The sequence below is a fragment of the Phoxinus phoxinus genome (assembly GCF_949152265.1).
Source record: "Phoxinus phoxinus genome assembly, chromosome: 9".
Taxonomy (NCBI): domain Eukaryota; kingdom Metazoa; phylum Chordata; class Actinopteri; order Cypriniformes; family Leuciscidae; genus Phoxinus; species Phoxinus phoxinus.
The window spans coordinates 2,009,330-2,031,203 of NC_136884.1; the positions used below are offsets into that span (position 1 = coordinate 2,009,330).

General features: G+C 37.7%; 1 long non-coding RNA gene across 1 annotated transcript in view; it reads right to left on the bottom strand.

Annotated features, from left to right (window-relative positions):
* Positions 1-21,874, bottom strand: part of LOC307004629 — a 71,596-nt gene that overhangs the window by 1,296 nt on the left and 48,426 nt on the right. The window contains exon 4 of the long non-coding RNA XR_013799086.1: positions 6,269-6,501. This is a non-coding gene — a long non-coding RNA (uncharacterized lncRNA). The remainder of the gene's footprint in view (positions 1-6,268; positions 6,502-21,874) is intronic.

Genomic DNA, 21,874 nt, shown 5'->3' on the forward strand with positions numbered 1-21,874 from the left:
CCTGTGTCGCACTTTCGTCTTTAATAACATGACATTTTGGCCAAACGAAAAACAAAACAAAACAAAACTGAGCGCCCACATAGCTCCAATAAATGTTATAATCTGTAAATTGATGAAAACATAATGCGATGCACTTACTGCGTTAGATGCGGACGTTAATGACGGACAAAACACGACATTCGCTGGTCAAAAACCTCCACTTGATTTTGGTCTAATGTTAATTATATAATGACATATGCAAGTGTCTGACCATATATAAAGCCAAAATATCAACTTTGACAACACAGTGTTTAATTATAAAAAAAAAAAGAAAGTTTTTTCCATTTCCTGAAAAGTAGAGGTTTTAGATACGCAAGGTTTCTGCCCGACAGCGACAAATTGTAAGTTTGTACTGCATAATACATTTTACCAAGCAGAATAATACAGCATCATGATACACAGTCTCACTATTAGCTCTGTATTGTAGCCATTATAGTCTTTCGAAGGACAAAAACATGATGTAAAGCCAATAGTTTTAAAGTTCATCAAGTCAGCTGTCACTTAATTTTGGTGCGAGGCTCTTGCGATGGCTCTGAATTCAAATATAGCCCTGCCTGTCAGACCGCAACAGCGAACAAGAACAAGCCTACAAAAAAATGTCAATCAATCATCGCAGTTTCGGGAGTTAGTCATGTGGACATATAACATTTTACATGGAAGAGGTGTTAGTGAGGCCAGCAGGGGGCGCTCACCCTGTGGTCTGTGTGGGTCCTAACACCCCAGTGTAGTGACGGGGACATTATACTGTCAAAAGAGCGCCGTCCTTCGGATGAGACGTTAAACCGAGGTCCTGACTCTCTGTGGTCATTAAAAATCCCAGGATGTCCTTCGAAAAAGTGTAGGGGTGTAACCCCGGCATCCTGGCCAAATTTGCCCAGTGGCCTCTGTCCATCATGGCCTCCTAATCATCCCCATATACTGATTGGCTTCATCACTGTCTCCTCTCCACCAGTAAGCTGGTGTGTGGTGGGCATTCTGGCGCAATATGGCTGCCGTCGCACCATCCAAGTGGATGCTGCACATTGGTGGTGGTGGAGGAGATTCCCCCTTCTATGTAAAGCGCTTTGAGGTCTCAGATAAAGCGCTATATAAATGTAACGAATTATTATTATTATTTACATTTAGCTGACGCTTTTATCCAAAGCGACTTACAATTGCTATATATGTCAGAGCTCGCACGCCTCTGGAGCAACTAGGGGTTAAGTGTCTTGCTCAGGGACACATTGGTGTCTCACAGTGGATTCGAACCCAGGTCTCTCACACCAAAGGCATGTGTCTTATCCATTGCGCCATCACCACCCCTATATAACAATAATCTCAGTCCCGCATTTAAATGCGGTTCTCTTGAATCTTTAGTTTGTTCGTGGTCTGAACTGAACTTGAATATTCATATTCCATATTCAACATATTCATATTCAACACTTATATTTTCCCCACTGTGTTTTCCCATTTTATACTTTCCCACTGGAGGCCAATTCTAGTTGATTTCTCACACCAAAAAGTTGTAATTTCCTTTTTCGTGACTATTTCTCTGTTCAACCTATTCAACTGGCAATTTTTGTTTATGTAAATAGTCTCTGTTATGATTGGCTAACATCTTGTAATGTTTTGGTTTTTTCATTGTCATGTTTCTGTCTCCTGTCATGTGATTTTCCTGTTAGTCATGTGATCCTGCCATGTGTTCCCTTGTCTGATGTGTCATTGGTTGATTGTTTCATTGTTCACAGGTGTCCCTTGTCTTGTCATTAGTCTTGTGTATATTTAAACCCTCTTGTTTGCCATGTGCTTTGTCAAGTTTTGTTTCCTGTGACCACTGTTGTGCGAATTCAAGGTCTCGTTTTTTTTTGTCTTGCCATGCCACACGCCATGTTTTTGTTTCATATTTGATCTTGTTCGTAATAAACTGCACTTGGGTTCTTTCTACAACTCTGTCTCCAGTGGAATCCTTTACACATCTACAATTCAGACACTGTGAGTGGCATTAAATCTAGGCGGTCACATGAGCTTGGAATTGTGCCAACACACTGCAAGTTCTGAACAACCTGTCGCAACTTATTCTGGAAAAGAGTCTAGCATTACGAGCATTCAATTACATGCAATTAGCAGCAATATGGCCTCTTTAAGGTGAATACCCAATATTTACTTACCGTATTTTAGTACAAGTCGCACTAGTCAAAAAATGCATGAAAATGAAAAAAACTAGTTGAACTGGACTATAAGTCGCATTTATTTAGAAATTTATTTCACAAAATCCAAGACCAGGAACAAACATTTAATCTGTAAAGGCAAGTTATTCAGCTCACAACAGGCTGAAGGTGTCCGGTACGTTAACGTAACACATTAACAGTTATTCAGCTACACAATAGAATAAAGAACATATACTGGGAGGCTGAATAGGCTAAATTAACATTAGCCATCGAGTCCAACAAGTTACCGGTAAGCAAGTTCACCAAGCTCCCGATCTCACTCCACAACACTGAATCCATTGAGTTCTTCCTCTGTGTCTCTTCTGAACAACTCCGCTAACTAGAGCGCCCTCTCGCGGCTGTAGACGGTAATGTTTTCTCTTGGTTCATCTCAGTCAGTATGAATTAATTTTGATATACAAGTCAAAATTGGTCGCAGGACCAGCCAAACTATGAAAAAAAAGTGTGACTTATAGTCCGGAAAATACGGTAGTTAAAACCACGGTCTAATGAGAGGCACTTTATCGATCACTCCAAGAAAGACAAGCAGACCTACATTACATTTCCCTGGTGCGCAACATCAACAGCACAACAACACTTTGCACGTGGCATTACATAATGCATGGAGCTTCACAAGAGCATGACGGGTCCCATGGAGATCCCGGCATGGTTTATATAAAGGGCAAGAGTGGAGGGGGGCTGTCAAAGATTTTGTTGATTTTAAAAGCAATACAGCGAGGTCTATCCAGCGCCTAGTCAAAGATCCAAGTAATTGTGTGTTTGTGAGTGTTGATACATGCACCAATACTATGCATTCAATACTCTCTCCCAATCATGTTGGAATTATCATATTTATGAGATGAATGCCCATGAACGCCACCACAGTGTCATAATTACCAGTGGGAAACTTATTTGTGTCCTTGACTTTGCAGTGTTGGTCAGTTAGAGAATGGCATAAGTTGCTTCTTATTAATCATAATAAACTGTAATTGTGAATGTTGACATTACAATTTAATTGCTGCACATTTTGATTACTATTAATAAAGAGTAGTTTTATTTACAAAGCTTGCTAGAAGTTTAACTAAATTGCTAATTCTCTGTGGCACCAAAAAAAAAAAAAAAATGAAGCAATATGCAACGTGTTATTGGGATTTCTCCAAGAGTAATGGGTGTCCTACTGGAACTAACTGAAACTTTTCTTCAATCACACAATATAATTCATTATCTTAACCATAAGCCATTTACAGTTTGTGGGAGAGCAGAAACACAAGCGTATTTTGTTTTTCACTGTGAACCAAAGATCCAGATCTGTGAATTCATATAGCATATACTGACTTCTTGACTCAATACAAAGAATACAACTTCAAAAGCTACACGGCGTACAGTAGAAGCCTTTATGCAACTTTATGCCTATTTCACAATCCTATAAGTTCATTACAAATCACACTGTACAACATGCATGTAGACTGTACGATGATGACACCTATTGATCTGTAGGCAACGACGCAAGGTATAGTATAGAAGAATAAAACGTCATCAGCATGCGCTAGTGGTAAACAAATAGAGCAAGATGAATCATACTTTGGCAATCGTGGTTTTTATGTGTGCTGAAAAAAAGAGGAGAATATGGACGCGGTCATGACTAGAGAAAAGAGGCAAACTTGGCTTACCAATTCTGCAAATGGAGCTTGAGGTAAGTAGTTTTAAGTTTAGCACCATGTCGCGTTGATCAATATGCCATTTCACGTTGTATTTTTATTGGCTAGCCAGTAGACATAATACTGAGATGATCATGCTAAATTTCTGACACTGTCAGACAATTATCACAGGCTTGGTTGCAAGACAATGACAATGGCAGACTGTGAACTTTTCTCACTGTAAAATGTACGACCAAAGGAGCCACGACCACAGAAATCAGCACGATTGGTCATCTTTCATCTGAGACAGGGCAAAATCATACAACGTGTACCGGTCATTACAATGCAAACACACCCACAGTCAAAAATTTATATAGCGCTTTTTACAATACAGATTGTTTCAAAGCAGCTTTACAGAGATAACCGGAAAATAATGCAACAAAGTTTGTTTCCAGAAGAAAGTAGAGTCACAGTCCAGCTGTGACACACAGTAAATCTCATGACTGTCAACAAAGGATTGATGTTGTCATGTGAAGCTGATGTTTATTTGACTAAACAGAAACACACGCACACACACACACCTAAATGGGGACATACCATAGTCGTAATAGTTTTATACTGTACAAACTGTATTCTATCCCCCTACACATAACACAAATGTATTTTTACATTAAAAAAAACGTTAATTACTTTATATTTATACCAGATGTACAAATGAGGACATCCTTAAAGGGAGGTTTTTGGAGATTTCGGTCACTACTGTTTGTCCCCAAAATATAGTTAAGTAGGCGCACACACACACACAGTGTGCTGAGAAGGCAGAAAGCTGTGTCCAGCACTTTCAGGTCAGAGGTCAGATATGTACAGCTTTGATGCACAAACACCAGGGCAGGCGGATGAGTCACAGAAGATGCTGCTGACATCACCCTCTGGCTCATAGGTGAAAGCAAGCCACACACACACACACACACACACACACACACACACACAACAGCTCATTAAATCTGAGTGCTGCTGTCTGTGTGTGCGCAACTAACAAACCTCAATCAGATTAGCTCAGAGTGTGTGAAAGAGTGGAGTAAATAAAAGTGTATCAGCTCTCATTACGCTGAGATGTCTCTCCTAAAGCATCATCATGTTCCTGTGTACCGTATAGAGAGGTGAGAGGGCGTACAGAGCACATGCTGTACACAAGGTCAGTTGTGTGAACCTCCACCTTACTAGGTCTCCTTGTAGAAAAAAAACATCAGGCTCAACCCAAAAGAAGATTGTAATATTCTCTAATGTTCTTCAAGCTTAATTTAAGTATCAGTTTTGCTTCTAAAATTCCTCTGGCTATATAAATGAAATATTGTTGACGTGCAGTAAGAATAGGGAGCTAACACTGAAGAATTGACCCTTCGCAGGGAGCTTGATTGACAGGTGATCTGACCAATCAAACTTTGCCATCCGCCATTTTGTCAGACAAAAATCCACCATTTTGTCGAACAAAGCAGAGAGTTAGTAGATTAACATTGGAGGATTTGAACTTGAGAAGCGGAGTGTACTGACGTCTTTTCGCGGTTAAAACAACATTCCTTCTGATGTTCATTCATGTTTATTTGATGCTATAAATGAACTAGAAGGAAGAGATGATCGGTTCACGAGCAGCTTTAACCGAGGCGACACAGCGATCTGTCACGACACATTAAAGAGCCACAAAAATGTATTTATTGTTTAAATTTCTTTAAAAAAATTACCAAATTTAAAAGGTGAGACTTTGTTTAATATGTTTAATATCAAAAGTTACCGAAAAGTAAGCTGGTCTGTCCTGTCTGTCAGTGTGTTGTCAGTGTCCTCTCTGCTCCGCGATGTATTTTTCACTGAGTGAGAGCGGCGTAGCTTGTCGGACATAGCGACAGTAACTAAGGGGGGCGGGTCTTTGCGAACGGTCAATTGGATGAGAAATGTGTTCATTTTGGGACTTGACTGTAAACTTTGTTTTCTTGGCAAATCTGAGCACAGTTTGAGACATTGATATTGGTGATCGACCCCAAAAATCCAGATCAGAGCACCCTTATACTCATAACCATTACTCATAACCAATATTACTTTAAAATGTAGACATATTTCTGAGTAAAACTGTACATTCAATAAGAACAAATAAGATGGGAAAATCTCATTCACCAGGAATCGATTGGGTTGCAAAAAAACAAAAAACAAAACAAAGTGGGAATATCTATAGAGTTTTTGATTAAATATTTAACAAGCACTAAGAAATTTAATTGGGTCAGTTTTGATTTCATGTTGACCTTGACCTTCAATCTAATTGCTTTCTAGATGAAATGTCTTTGATCTTATTTGTGATTTTTCTTTCATACAGGAGCGCAGAAACCACACAACAGCTCCATTCATCATGTTACTTACAGGTGTTTTGTGAACCTCTGAAATCCCTCAAGCCAGTGCAATGAAGAGGGAACAGAAGAGCAGAAAGAATGAGAGCCGGGGTGATGGTGTTATTAAGAGTCCCTTGTGGCACTTTTGGTGATGGCAAAGTTCTCGTCAACCATTAGTGCTGCTTTTTGGCTCATGAAGAGCAGCGGTGCCCCTACCCAGCATGCACCTGGCAGGCAGGGAGCAGGTAAGTGCAGAGGGCAGATCTGTTAAAATGAAAGCAGAAACAGCAGTCAGACAGCGTGAGTGCTTTCCTCTGTAAACCTGGAGTGATGGCAAGCGGAAAAGTCTTAAACCTGCTAAACCTGATCGAATCCAAGTGAAATCTCAAAAGCAGCAAATGCACCTCCAGATGGACAGATTCTTCCAGAAAAGAGACAAGACTCATTAGGACCATCGTGCCTCTGAAGAAAATTGTTCTATTTTAAGGTGTTTTCTGAGGCTTTGCAAGAATACAGTCTTTATCAATTGTTTAAAAGCTGTTTGAATCAGTGACATAACAGGAGACTATACTTAAGGAACATGTCTCGTCTTGCATTTAGTATACGGGGAAACAGCAACTGATTGCTTGAGATGTCTAATACTCTTAAATTATTTATTCAATGTAGCATGTTTTTGTAAAAAAAAAAAAAAAAAAAAAAAAAAAAAACACAGGCCATGTTTTATTCAAACCAGCCTATATTATTAAAACTCATCTGGATCATATTTTATTTTTGTTTTAAATTTGTTGTGAAAAAAATAAATAAATGCATTTCGCCTTTTCCATTATTCTCAATGTCATTACATTACATTTTCTATAAAATGTATAAAATTACAAAAATATATATATATAAAATTTGATATATTTTTAATTTACATCAGCATACATGAAAGACAGAAAAAGTAGTACTACAATGATGTACTGTATTAAATACTTTTTATGTACAATTATTCTAATTAATTTGCTGACAGTTACAATTATATGCATTATGGTAATGTGAATTTCATGAAAATAAAATTGGCTTCATTTCCTTCAAGCAAAAAGATTTGATTTTGAGGTGAAATAAGACACATACAAGTGAAACTAATATATTATATAGACTCATTACATGCAAAGTGAGATATTTCAAGCCTTTATTTGTTATAATGTTGATGATTATGGCTTACAGCTTATGAAAACCCCAAATACAAAATTAGAATATTGTGAAAAGTTTTCATAAGCTGTAAGCCATAATCATCAAAATTATAACAAGTAAAGGCTTGAAATATCTCACTTTGCATTTAATGAGTCTATATAATATATTAGTTTCACCTTTTAAGTTGAATTATTGAAATAAATGAACTTTTGCACGATATTCAAATTTTTTGAGGTTCCTGACATGTTTTGTAAGATTCACAGAAAAAAATGTGGTAACACTTTATTTTGATGGTCCACTTTAAACATTCTACTAACTACAAGTAACTACATGTCAACTTACTCTCATATTATTAGTATACTGTTAGGTTAGGGTTAGAAGAATAAGTTGCAAAGTTACTTACGTAGTCAATGTCTAAAGTGGACCATCGTAATAAAGCGTTCCCAATCACAAAAAAACTTCTGTTCTCCTTTCATGTGCAGCCATGTGTTTGCAAAAGAGTTTCATCTGTCATTATTAAGGGGAAGCGAGAGATGCCCAACCGTCATCCTTCATCCACAGGTAGAGAGCAGCAAGCGCTGGTGGAAACAGAGCGTTTCAGACGCAAACTCAGTAGCATTATGCATATCGCAAGTTAATAGGCCTGTCATACTCAATACTCTCCAGTTATCCTTAGTGAGCACCGTGGTCACACATGCTCATTCTGTGCGTGGTATCCACTGACAGATTGACACAATGCTGTGTGGAGTCATTTGTCACATTTTGGTGCCTTTTGCTTATCTAATGCAGGGTGATGTCTAGAGGGTATGGGGGTCATTATACATTAAATGTTCATGTCCTCATCATCATATATGTCCTAAAGAGGTACTTCACCGCTGACAAAATGGGCTTTCAATAAAACTTGGGCTGCCTATGCAGTATCAAGGCAACTTAATTCAGTTTTACATGTAATGAGTGGATGATGGATGCTGCACAAGACAAACTTTCAAATTTATTGAAGAAAGGCGTTTTATTTTCTCTAATCGATTTTTTAAACAAAAAAGTTTTTCCTCGCTTTAATATCCTATGCATTAAGTTTTTTGTAAAACCACTCTAACTAATCAATTGTGACCATACTTCTGAAAGTCTGCTAGATTCTTCTTATAGTAATACATAAAAAAAATTAACATTTATCTTGCACAAAAAAACCCCATTATATTACACTTAATTTTAGCATTTACTCTCCCTTTCGAGTGCCATCGGCAAAAGATGCTGGGAAATAGACATTTCACTTAAACTTAAGTTTCTCGAAATTAAAATAAATAATTTCATAAAACTCAAAACAATGAAACAGTTCAGTTTACTTAAAATATATCAGTTCTGTGAACTTTAAAAAGAAAGTGCCAAATACTCATAAAAGTTAATTTGACTAAACTAATTAGTTTAATTTAAGTTTGTCCTACTCAAACCAATTAATTATTTTGAGCGTTTGGGTTTACAGTGCACAAGCATATTGATTATTTTTTAATTTACAGGTTTCACAAGATACAGCAGAACAGTGAAGTTACAAGGTAGCGCAGAGAGTTGATTCAAATAAATATGATGGGAAATTTCTGGACTATGTAGTTAATGGATTCCGGCCATATGCTGTTGTGATTCAATAACACTAAAGTTCCATATGGTCGCCCACTTTAACAACGTGGACATAAAACAACAAATATCTTCCAAATAGCCATTCAACGCTATATTAACTTCCTGTTAAATTGCTGAAACGAGGCGGACAAGAATTGACAGGTAAGCATTTCAAAACCTTATACTTTACTTAAGCATGCATTTTGCTAATGATAAAAAACCACGTGCATACTCTGCTAGAAAAAAAGAAAAGATGTTTATAATCAAGTATGCAATTAAACGTAAAAAAGCACTTTCCTTTGGGGAGAAATATGAGAGGGGAGAGAGCAGCAGCAAGCCTGCAGAGGAATGGAAAAGAAGAAAAACTAGAAAAGAAACAGTGCAATGTTGGCGTGCATGACAACAATGTTAAGGTCATTCAGGTGTTGTGATGTCTGAATACTTCAAATTCAAAGTTTGAAGGTTATGACAATATTTATTGAAAATTATGCTGCTCATGGAAACCTCACACTCAATCCAATGGGGCTTTTTTTTGTTACTTTAAACAGGAAGACTTGAAGCCAGATCAATAAACTACTTGTATCAAAATAGCAAAAGTTCCTATAATTGTATGAAGACGTATGTCTACATTACAGGCTTTTACTTTGTGAGAAGAATTCTCATTCAAAGTTGATCCAGTAAAGGTAGGAAATGAGAGAAAGCAAGAAGAAAGGGGTTGGGAAGGAAAACCGAAGGATTTTTTTCCCAACCTCTGCTTAAGGCTCAGCTGTCTGTTATGTCATATCCTGTCATTACTTCCTGTCATAGAAAATGGGGACGGCATCGCTGCAGGAAAGCTGGGTAAATTGCACTGTCTGTCTGTCCCCCGTCGAAAACCTTTTACGCCCACATCCAAATAAACAGTTGCCTTTAGGGTTAAAACGACAAAAACAGCCGGTCAAAATTGAGTAGAATAAATCATTGTTATCACTGTTTATACCTGTCAACAGTTTTCAATTTATGATATTTTTCATTTCTTTGACAATATATGGCACAACTGCCAACTACACACATTCACCAAGTACTGATTTTTCTTTTCTTTAGGAAAGTCCTCTTTAAAGCAGAGGTACCACATGGAAAAAATATTTTTCCACCTGTCAGAATAGAAAAATGACTATTTATAGTTACACACAAAAATGCATTACTCTTTTATTTTGGCGTACATGTAGCCTGACTACATATCTACTATATATGCACGGCTGTACATTGCACAGGCCACACAGTTGTAGCACAAGTATAAAATGTCTGCTACCACCTCTGAAAACAACCACAAATAGTGGAGTTCATCACTTAAACAGGCATGCTTCAGACAAAGGATATTAATTTTCCATACAGTTTTATGAATGCATGGTAGCCGGAGGGAAGTCCACAAGTGAGACTCAAAGAATTCATAAAACTTATGACATAACAGGAAATCCCTAATATAGACAAATGCATCTAGATATCACTGTAGAAGAATAAAGCACAGATAGAGACGTTTGACTGATGAAAGGGAAATTCAAATGCGGCAATATATGGTTCTTTAAGATATCTGGGGTATTTCATAAAATGTATGTACATTTATAATGCAATGCTAATCAACATAGTTTTTATCACTGTATAGAATACTATAAAATAATATAATTTCTGCGATTCTATGACTCTATGACATGAAGCCACATCAGATCACAAAAGGAAGTTATTTCAAACAATCGGCAACAGATCTGGGGGCTCGTCCGGGATATTCCCAAGAAACAAGTGGCCGAAAAATCATCCTCCATCAGAGGCAAGTCATTTTTTTTATTTTTATGTTCTCCTGTGGTGGTAGGATTCATTGCATCAGGTGACAACTACATAAGCCTTTGCAGTGATGTTATGAAGTAAGTTTGAAGTAAAAATATGTAATTAAAATGTTCTCTTTTGTTGGACAGCAGGTTTATAAATGCTTCTTATTACGTTTTGCGCGTGTTTTCCACTCTGATCTCAGTGCTGCGCTTCACCATGAGATATGCTGCACATATATTTATTTAATTAAAACTTCAACACTTAATTTCGGTTAATCGTGAAGCCCTAGATTAAGCTCAGACACTAACAGGGACACAACAAACTCTTACCACAAACAAGTGCCTCTCTCACACACATGGAAAGCTGTATATAGCTCCATAGTACTTTGTTGTAAGCCATTTTTTTAAAGATATTAAGCAAAAACATGTTTTGTTTGCCAGTAACAAAAATGAATTTTAATGCTTCCAGCAAAATCGTCAGCTGATAAATTAAGAAAGAGTGCAAACAATTTTAGTACCCCACTTTAAGCTGGCAATGCATCTTATTTTGAGCAAAGTCAAATGTATTGCAATAAGGCAATTCAGTAATGGCAAAGAAAAAATGTACAACCATTAGAAATCATGTTGGAATCACAAAACTGAGCCAAAATGCATTCACTAATAAGTATGTACAGTATGAGGAAATAAAGCATTATTATGAAACTAAGACAGCGGTGGCCATTATCTGCTGCTGGAACCGGCCTAACTGTAGTGCACCAAAATGTTGTAGATAACCATATTAAACACAAAATCCTGCGATAGGGTTTTCTGAACGCCTGTGGATTCGCATCTCAGGGAGAGTCTTTTTATATGCTCCGATTCTTTGTTTCATTACAAAACTGGGCAATTCATCAGCTTGACTACATGTGACCCTGGATCACAAAACCAGTCACGAGTCGCACGGGTATATTTGTGACAATAGCCAACAATACATTGTATGGGTCAAAATTATAGATTTTTATTTTATGCCAAAAATCATTAGGATATTAAGTAAAGATCATGTTCCATGAAGATATTTTGTACATTTCCTACCGTAAATATATAAAACATTTATTTTTGTGAGTGAATGTAGCACAATCGTAAACCTAAATGCACAACTTTAACCTGTTAGCCTTCAGCGCCACTTTTGAAAAATCCCCAGAAATTGCATACCCAACCTAAAAAAGATTCAATTCATTGACCCTTCGTCCTAAAAGCTCAAGTATGATCTCATTTGAAAGCTGACACCTGGCACTTTATTGGAAATGTAGAATGAATTATTGTCATAATGAAAAAAAAATTATGAATAGCTTCAAAGTTGTGTAAGTTATTAGAAATTTATTTTTATGAAACATCTTCATGAAAATTAAATTGAAGTTGGCCCGTCAGCACTCTAGAAATGCACTCCAGCTAAAGACACATGTCTGACCATGTTATATTTAAAATTTGAAGGTGATAAGTCTAAAACTCTGTATTTTGTTAAATGTTTTTCAAGATCATCTCAAATGACTTTATTTTGAATTGACTCTAAAATGCAAACTTGTGTTTATTGTCATCTATTAGCATCTATTCAGTCTATTGTCTCTATTGTTTTGTGGTGTAAACGAGCCCCATTCAGTGTCACTCTCTCCTGCTCACATTTACACCTTTCCAGCCGGCTTATGGCCATAAATATTATTTTCCTTTGTCTCCATTATAATCGCTAACGACTGGCTAATCACGGTGTTTCACCCCCTAATTTCTTTCATAATCTTCACTTCACATTTGAAACTGTATCAAATGCCTTTCTCAAATAAAGAAATATTTCAGTAAGCATTCCGATTTAGAAAAAAAATCATAAAAAATAACAGCTAGATGGCAGGTGCAACTAGAGAGCTAGCTAGCATGTTAGCTTAGCACACCATCAATACACGACAATTTATGAGATTAAAACCCTGTTTTATGCTCCAAACTTACTTTATAGCGCAAGTCGAGTGTTTTAAACAATCTTCTATGAGCTTATTTGGCTTCAGAAAAGAAAATCAGACAGAAAATAAATGAGTTTATGGTATTCTGCATGTTTGTAAAGTCTATATCGATTAGCATTGCATTATACATATAATCTATTATTATAAAAATACCTGACATGGCTCGAAGAACACAGGTAAATCAAATATCATTGCAATCATGTTTATTGTCTTCAAAACATCTTTATCTGCATGTTATAGCGATCTCTGAAAGCTAACGTTAGCTGTGTTTATGTCAGTGACGTCCTGGAAGGTCACAGGTTATTGTTCTTCTTCGTGAGCTCCCATATTTGGAAAAAACTGTGCATAGAGCGCCCTCATTCTGCTGTATGGATTGAAAACACAGTACATCAGAGTATCCAGCGCTCTTTATGTATACATCGACGCATTTGGATATAAATTCAATAAATATTATTCCTGTCTATAGAAATATGATGTAAACCTATGATAATATATCAATATTTCTCCAAATCTGCACATTTTTGAGCCAAAAGCCCTGAGGAACGTTGTTTTGTCACGCGTTCTCAAGACAACAGCACCGGAGTTTTTTTCTGAATGGAGCAGCTGACGCTCATAATTCATATTAAAGGTATCGACTCATTTTTTCATTACATAAATCCTGACACAAATTAAGACATAACTGTCACTATAAGTTTCTCAGAATACAATAGTGGTCAAATACTGAAACGTGAGACTTATATATTTTTAAAGATGTATAGTTTGTCAAGGTAATAACATTAAATCTGATAGTAACTTTGAACTATTTTTTAAAAAAAACGCTTCAGAGCGTCCTCGCTCTGGTGAAGGCTAACAGGTTAAAGGAGATTTTCTCAATGTTTAGCTTTTTTTGCACCCTCAGATTCCAGATTTTCAATAGTTGCATCTCGGCCAAATATTGACTGGTTTTGTGGTCCATGGTCACATATTTGGAACGCTATGTTTCAGATACAGAAAATCTGCTGAGATGATTTATTTATTTGCATTGTTTTTGCAGTGCTACCCTATGTCTTCCCTTCAAGATGACGTGTATAATAGCAGTTGCTGGGGTGGAAAAAGGCAGCGTGTTGTAAAAGGAGAACGGCTTGCAGCACATCACCCGGTTTATCTGACAGGGCTGACATGTTTGCTTGTGTCACCACAGACATCCACATCCATTCCCCCAGCCTGAGAGACACTCTCACGTCACTGAGCCACTGGCTTTCATTACCGGTCGCCTCAGCAGAGCTCAACATTACTCTCCCTCAAGGCAAAGGGCGGCTCTGTCTCTCAAAGTTTAGGTAATGGGAGTCTCTGTCATGAGTTTCCTGGTTTATCTGGGGTTCAGATAAGCACCTGTGAGTGTTTTGAAAAGTAAAGAACTCAACATAACTGGAAGCACACTAAGAATAGAAACGTTAGCTTGCACTCTCCAAACTGTTGCCCGGCCGGTGTAAATGTCTAGCACAAAAAGCAATTACCTGTTCTTTGTCAAATAAACTGAAGTTTTGCTCTTACGTGCTGCCAAGCCAGTAATTTAACTTCTTTAAAAAAATATAGAAGAATAAAAACAGTCTTAATCATTTGTGGCAAGTGGTGCCTTGCAGAGGAAAAGGACATTTATATTCAGTGGTGCTGTTGAACTATAGGTCTAAGCTGTGCCTTTGGCAACACATTTACAGTCTTAAAGTGGAAATTCAGGTGGTCAGTGACTATAAATATGTTAGCATCGGTAATGACAAAAATCAAGTATGCCGCTGTCATTCACCCTTTAAGCCACAGATTGACTGAGTCTAAAGTTGGAAAAGTAACGGTGCTCCCTATAACCTAAGTAAACATACAAAGATTTTATTGGTGGAGTGTGCATTTATTTTGATGCTAGAATGCTTTCTCCTATCCCAGCTATGGAGAGACAATTTTAAGTAATACTAATGTAGGTTGATTTCCATGAGAAGTTTAAATACTCTGTGCTGCTATTCTGTGGCCACCCTGATAGAAGCAATTTGAAGTGGAAGTTGCAATCCTGTTTATTGCACTATATAATACAGAAAATTGTTCGTATTAGATTGGCGTAGATCCCAGTAGATAATTTTTTAAAGACAATTTCACTGATGTAGACCAAGAGTGCCGTACAAGCCCTGAAAAGTGAAGCCAAAACGTCTTGTTTGTCTGGACCCGAGATCGCTACTGCACAGACTCAAGTCCCAAGATGTCAGCGCCATATCAGGACAGTGTCGGCTTCAGTTCTCACCAATGGAAGAGAGCGAATGGGCGTCGTCCATCTTTTTTTACAGTCTATGGTGTAGACCAGTGGTTCTCAACCTCTCCTGCAGGGACCCCCTGACAGGCCATGTTTCTGTTTTAACCCTGAAATGGCACACCTGATTAAATGAAAGGCTTAATGAGTAGTTATTAGAGAAGGAATTAGTCAATTAATCAGTCAACTACTCATTAAACCTTTAATTAATTGAATCCGGTGTGCCATTTCAGGGTTAAAACAGAAATATGGTCTGTCAGGGGGTCCCTGCAGGAGAGGTTGAGAACCACTGGTGTAGACGCTGATACCAATAAGTTGTTAGACATTAAAAGCAACATTTCTCTCAAAATAAACCCCTTATAGAACTGCTAAAAAAGTTCATGCAACAAAGTTGGATAATGAAGTGCCAACGGACAAAGTTGATGACTTCTACATAAGCGCAAGGGTGAGGGCAACTCCTGACAGATGGAGTGCAAGACGTTACCCTCATAAAGCCATCATCACTTAGCATTGAAAGCCCACTGAGAAGCAGTCGTCCAGCACTAAAGTGTCTAGAAGTCACAGCAGACGTTTGTCATTACCCTTTGCTTAGCCTCCGGCTGAATATCCTATTAAAGAAGACGCTGTGCATGAGTTTAGAAAGGCCTTTCTTTTACTACCAGAATGATAGCAGTCTGGGGTAATTACCAAACTCCAAGGTTACGGCAATTTACTTCTCAAAGGACTTCTGAAAGATATTGCAATCAGCACACCTTTAAAACTCACAAGGCCTTTCTAGCGAAGTCTAATCAGAGCGTTGACAGCCTTATGTCAGCCATTATAACTTCTTCATCTAGGTCAAGAGTTTCTCTGGCCATATCCAGGTTCAGTACAAGTTTTATAAACAGCATTTGTGGCATGCTGTATTTTACCACAGAAAATAATTGTGACTTTTTGAAATTTTGACTTTTTGACTCTTAGTCAGAAAAAAACAAATCAAAATGAGTCATGCAATGTTTACAGTAATGCACTTACAAATTGAAATCAAGGGTGCATGGCATTCCGGATAGTTTAAAAGCAGAAATCTCATAATTTGATGAATTAATTATTTCATTAAAAATGTCACGTCACAGATGTTGCCAGCAGAACTTGCGTTTGAACCCAGAAGATGCTTTTACAGTAAAAGCAAATAAGTTGATTTTAAGAAAAAGTGTGGATGACTTTCCCCCCCGAATGACTAATGACAAATTTTAACAAGACATGCACACTCACAACCTTCAGCTTGTAAGGATTTTGAGACATATTGACTTGAAGAATGGGTATCATGTTTGTGGTTGAGTAAATTGTAACTGACTATGAACGGCTCTATGTTCCGTGGGCTTAATTGCAGAGGAGGCTTTGATGAGAGATTTGTTTAACATGGTGTGTGACAAACATAAAAAAATAGCCCTTTAAAATCCTATTTAGCTCCCCACTCACAAACAGCTGTAGAGACAAAGAAGAGACAAGCCCGTGGGTTGTGAAACAATGGCCATAGCACTCCAGCCTACATATTGCAGCACCAAATCGGGAATTTGGATGTAAAATAAAGACCATGAAAAGCTTTAAAATTTATTGTGTTATCTCTCTTTTTATTTATTTTAGAGCACTGAAAATTTATTTGTTGCATGTTGCACTTCAATTTCAAAAGTATGTTGTGGTCCTAAAGCCTGAAATTTGAAATAAATTTGTATTTAATCGGAACACAAATGAAGACATTTGAATTAAATCTGAGTGATTTCTGTTCCTCCATTTACTGTTTACGCAATAACCACTTTGACACTAAAAAAAGTTCATAAAGTGTTCGCGGTCTTTAGTCCGAAGATGAGTGAACGTGTTTCGACTTTCCACCTATGTCTTCAGGGTCAAGACCAAAACTGTCTTCGACCAGCAATACCTCGGCATTTTTTGGAAACCCAAAATATTTCCAAACCTCTGACTTTACCCTTTTAGAAGGGGGATACATTTTTGGCAGCGTTCCTCCTTCTCCATGTGAGGATTGTTTACAGAATATGGTGCAAAAGTTCATTTATTTCAGTAATTCAACTTAAAAGGTGAAACTAATATATAGACTCATTACATGCAAAGTGAGATATTTCAAGCCTTTATTTGATATAATTTTGATTATGGCTTACAGCTTATGAAAACCTTTTTACAATATTCCAATTTTGAATTTGGGGTTTTCATAAGCTGTAAGCCATAATCATGAATTATATTATAAGAAATAAAGGCTTGAAATATCTCACTTTGCATGCAATGAGTCTATATAATATATTAGTTTCACCTTTTAAGTCGAATTACTTAAATACATTTTTCGAGTTTCACCTGTAAATTAAACTAGCGTGCCTCTTTTGAGCAGCAGTGCTTCTACATGTGGGGATTGTTTACAGTACATCAGTGTGCATGCCTTTTTTGCACAGAATACATGCTGTATTTTTTTAATAGGTTGATGGAAAAGACGCTAATGTGCATAGCGCCATCTATAATTATTCTCAGTATTTTGAAGTGCCCTTGATACCAATACTGTGCATATTCATTACCGCGATTTACAGAATACCGGTACACGTCTAGTCAAGATTAAGCGGCATTGTATCAACATTTCACCTTCTAGCCTTCCGTCTTCATTAAATATGCAAGTTCTTTGAACACTGAAACTCGTAGTTCAGACGATGCATTTCCAGCTCAGTACATGGAGGAACCAAGCGCCACGACAGCGCTTCCAACAGTTTCTCATTACTGACAGACTCTCAGAGTCACGCAGGGCACCAAGTCTTATGGGTGACCACTGATTCAGCACAATCTGAAACTAGAACCCCCAACTCTCCCGTCCCACAATTTCTTATTCCCCATTATCTCTTGATGTGTATGCCAAAGTGTTCGGCAGATGAAGATTAATGATGCGGTGCTATGATTAAATCAGAAAAGTAAACTATAACACAGAAACTTTTACAGGCAGCCGTGCTCTCTGAGTAACTGTCAAACTGCTTTAAAAGCCATTATTTCATAATAGACATTTGCAAGATGAATGGTCAACACAAAATGTCAAACTCAGTGTTGTAGATAATTTGCATCCTCGGGTTTCTACACAACATTAGCAGGTGACTCATATTCTTCCAGGCCGCAAGTTCAGAGACGCAGAGTTAACAAATGCATTAACAATAGTGGTGTTTCAATCATGAGTGAATTTTTTTTTTTTTTTTAAACAAATCATTTTTGATGATCATCTTCAGTGCTCTATGCACTGAAGATATTTTTTGTTTCATCTCTTTTCAAATGTGTGACTGTTTTCCTGCCTTCAGACACTGACCATATAGCAGCACCAACACATATCTTTAACCTGATGGTTACAAAAGGAGCAATATCAGTGGTAGGACCTTATGTTCATGTTTTGAGAGTAAGCAACTCTAACACCGTGTCCTAACTACACGTGACACGCGATAAAATGCCTCTTTTCCATGTTAATCAGAGTTTTTGTCCTAACCAGCCGCGACGGCGACACGCGGCGACTCTATTTTAGAAACGGTTTCTATTTTTCTCCGGCGTCGCGCTGGAACAACAAACACAAAGTGTGGCAATGATAATCTCAGGCACTGTTTATGTGCTTTATTTAATGTTAAAAGTGTGTAATGTGACTTTGAATATCATTTAGTGCTCCAGCTTTGAAGCTGTAAAAGATACAGTGGATAATTCACCTCAGATCTTGAAATGAAACAAATGGAAACAAGAACGTTCAAACTGTGAATAAAAAAGTGTATTCTTTGACAAAGATTGTTTTAGTAACTTAGTAGCCTATGTATTTGAATACTGTTTAAATTGTGTAATATTTGATTATAGCCTACTTATCAATTTTCTTGCGATTGCAGTCAAGATTACTCTCTGGTGCCGTGCACTCGCCGCAAGACTCCGCCCACACGCTGTTCTGATTGGCTGTGGGGTTTAATTGATTTTTACGCACCTCGCAGTCGCGTCTAGTGTGGACAGACATTACTTGTCGCTGGAATTTTATCGCATTGCCTGGTTAGGACACGGTGCACTGACCAAACTGGGATGTTATTTGTAAATTAATGGTACACGCCGTTCAAGAACTGAACAAAGCATGCCTGTCATGAATGAGGAAATACTTTCCGACAGTGACAGAAGAAAAGGGCCATGTCATTTGTTCAATTTGGCATGAGAGTCAATCTTTTTCAACAAGCCAACTGGATCTAACAAAGAAGAGAAAAGAGGATGAAGAACGATCCTGATTTATGAATCTGTAAATGACTGATAACAACACAATTAAAATCACAAAAGGATGGTAAACTCATTATTTATGTAGGCTTTTATTGTTGTCTTTTCTCAGCAGCTGACAAAATGTAGAGTTGTTGTCATTTGTGGAGACAGTCTCTTAGTAGTTCTGTAGACATTTTAAATACACCATAATAGACTAGTTTCAGTAATGACCTAATGCGTTGAACAATTAGTTGATGATGATACAAAATTCCTTTAAAAGACACTCAGTGGTCTACACCTATATTACTGATGTGATCACTGAATGAATCAATGAACAAATCATTTTGGTTAGGGGATGAATTAAAACCACCACCAATTATAGCTGAACTGTGTATGTTTTCTGTTTAGTGATGCTAGTGGCACAGAATTATACATTTATGCTTTAATAATGCAAAGCAAGAAATTGGAATGGATTCTATCATTATTACCGTATTGTTCTGAATATAAGATGACCCTGAATATTAGACAACCCTTTTCAAGATGTACTGTTTGGGAAAAGGCTTTTTGAAGACCAAATCTTGTCTTTTAAAGAAACGGCTTTATTTGAAAATAATTTTCATATTGCATATTTAAACATTTTCTTTTTGTATTTAAAGTATGGTAAATAATGGTAAAATGTATCAACAACAATCAAATTCAGAAATAAACTTTTTCTTATGTACAGTGTCAAAAAACACGCTGTTTGATCAGCATTACATCTGATTCAGGGGATATGAATGTTTTTTCCATAGACCGATCACAGTGCAGAAAAGACAGCAGTTTCTCCCTGAAGTTGGAGGGCAAGCGCTAATTCAGTACGACGCATCAAAGCGGCCGCTTCGAGGATATTGACAGGCAAGTGCGTCAGTACGTAGCCGAAATAAGAAACGAAGTCCTTGCTGGTGGGCAAGTTCAGCTCTTTGGCGATTTCCACTGCCTTCAGCTGGATGACGGCTCTGGTTATGGGCAACCCCTCATTTATTTTTCCGGCTACGTACAGACAAACTTGCCTGTCAGTTTCTTCAAAGCGGCTGCTTTTAGGACAGCGGTAAGTTTTTCTTTGACTGTTATCATATTGGTAGTTTTTATTTGTATTAGTTTTATTCTGTTCTGTACAGCACTTTGGTCAGCCTTGATTGTTTTTAAATGTGCTTTATAAATACATATTTGTATTGTATCTTTTTTAAAACGGTCTTTTTGGGCTCGCCATCTTCTAAGATTTTAGCGTAGAAATCTAGACGCACCCTGGCGGTAGCAAATTTTATTTTGCAGCCAGTGTTGTCTAGCAACTCTCCGTTGGCTTGAGAGCTGGAAAAAACAAACTCTAGTCAGGCCAATCACATCGTGTGTAGAGTCAGTGGGCGGGCTAAACAATGACGGCAGAGTTGCGACGGTTCCGCGTGAATTCCCTGCTACTTGAAAACAAAGATGGCTGCTGCTGCCGGCGAACAGCGGTCTTTCGAATCGGCTTAGGCCGCGACTCTGGAAGACTTGGAGTTAAGCTTTTCTTTGAGATAAGAACAAAGAACGTCACTGAAGTCATCTTAAAAAAGGAAGATGTGTTCAGAGTTTTGCCGACCGGATCTTTGCCGCTCTGACTACGTCACCTTCTTTGTTGCTCTGGTTGGTTGTAGCGCTATCCTATTGCGTGCAGAGGGAATATGAAAGACAACCGTTTGTCCCGCCCCTCGGATTGAGCCCTGCCAATGATGTGTTTCCAGACCCAACATCTTGATGTGGGTCTGGCTTGTCAGGCTACTGACTTTACACTCTGACAGAGTATTTCTTGACTGCTTAATGAGAGTTGTCTGATGACTCCGCTGCGTTTATAAGTCCAGGGGGGAAACACACTCGTTTTACACATATTTGGCATTACCTATTGTTTCGGGTGTATTATTGACATGTAAAAGTTTAGACCCCATATATAACCACATTTTTTTTAGATGTATTTCCGAAAAACAAAACAAAAAACCATTGTCTTATACTCAGAACAATATGGTATATAATGAGGATGTGACACTTAAAATGCGAACTAAAAAGATTGCTCCCTGGTGGGTGTTCAATGCTGAATCCACCCCTCCCTCCCTCTTTTACCAGTCACCCCCATTAACTGAGAGCCTTAGCTTTATGGAGTTGATTATATTGTCTTCTAGGAAACATATATCACAGCACAGCCTCCAGGCTTCAGTGACAGTAGTGTTTTCATCAAGTTTCCATATTATCAATTACTTACAGCCACCAACAAGTAGCCAATTCCAGTGCAGATAAGAGACTTATTATGAATCCCAACACATATACTGTCAGGATGGCCGCGTCATGTAAACGGCCTTGGAGCGGTTTTCCCAGAGATGATGCAAACCAGGCATGCTTATAATGGTTGGGCTCAGATTTGTTCTTTCGGATTAAGACTCATTAAATTCTCATTCCGCAAAGTGTAATGCTGCACAACAATAGAGAGCGTGCTTTTACGAGCATACGCACCGCCACACAAATGTGCCATGTGCAACAAGATCATTGAGGTGCAT